Source organism: Palaemon carinicauda, chromosome 10, assembly GCF_036898095.1.
Source record: "Palaemon carinicauda isolate YSFRI2023 chromosome 10, ASM3689809v2, whole genome shotgun sequence".
Classification (NCBI taxonomy): Eukaryota; Metazoa; Arthropoda; class Malacostraca; order Decapoda; family Palaemonidae; genus Palaemon; species Palaemon carinicauda.
This window is the reverse complement of record NC_090734.1, coordinates 87,251,629-87,252,962: the sequence shown is the minus strand read 5'-3', so window position 1 is coordinate 87,252,962 and position 1,334 is coordinate 87,251,629.

The following is a 1,334-nucleotide window of genomic DNA, read 5'->3' as shown; positions in this document are numbered from 1 at the left end:
TATACATGTATATATATACGAATGTCACATTAATTAAGACTCTCTCTCTCTCTCTCTCTCTCTCTCTCTCTCTCTCTTGTTAGCGCTAGCTTTCCTCTTATGTAAGGTGGTTGATATCAGAAAGTAAAATTTTTTCATTCCCCTTCGGGATCTCATTTTCTGGTTAGGTATCATTTAAAAAGACGTTCTGTGTTTAGCATATTTACCAAACTGGTATGACATATTATCATCTAACTTCTAACTAAAAAAAAAAAGAATATTTTTTTGTATTCTTCGTGAGAGGTCTCTTTTCCTTTATATAGGTACATCATTACATTTGCTGAAATTTTTAACAAAAGTTTTTAAAATACCGGTATTCAGATGACATAAAAACAATTTTCGAAAGAACAGAAGTCAATTTTAATACTCCGAGTTTGTCTGATTAATTTTTCTATAATTGGTACTATAAGACTATCAACAATGAGGAGACCGTGGTTGGATAGGGGTACAAATATTGATGAATATCTAAATCTTTTTCCATATGCTTATATATATATATATATATATATATATATATATATATATATATATATATATATATATATATATATATATATATATATATATATATATATATATATATATATATATATATATATATATATATATATATATATATATATATATATATATATATATATATATATACATCAAGCACGTGCCATACTCAAGGTAGGCAGTTAGTGATCTGTAAGTAACATAATGATATAAAAAACTCAGTATATAGAAGTAAAAGAAAATTAAACATTTTACTTGCTGATAATTTTATAAGCTTATTTGTACGTAAAGTCCATTCTTCTCTGTTTCTTCAGAGTAAAAAATATGTCACTTTTTTATAGAAATTAAGACCAGGGGGTTTTTCCATTTTATTAACTCTTTCCTTTTCAATGTTTTAATGTATATAAAAGCAAGTAACGAAAATATTTGATATGTTATTCTTTTCCTAGTGTAGCTCTAGGTTCTTTTTAGGACACAAAAGGACCTGCCTAAAGAAACAGTTGTATCAGGACTGTTCTAATAATTTTGATTCCTTTTTTCTTGTTTTAAGTCTTTACTGTATATTAAGGTTTGGGTCTTGTATTTTTTTAAATTGGTCCTTTCTCTGAAATCTAGTCCTGGGAATGTCTTAAGATATTCACTATCCATTGCTAAAAAGGAAAAAATAAAAATAAAATTTAAATTAACCAATACTGGAGATAATACAATAAGCGAAACAGAAGTACAGCCTAATCAAGGGAAGATGCCAAGCGACTGCGTTCATTGAAGGCAGATTTTTATCTGTCTTAATGGCACGT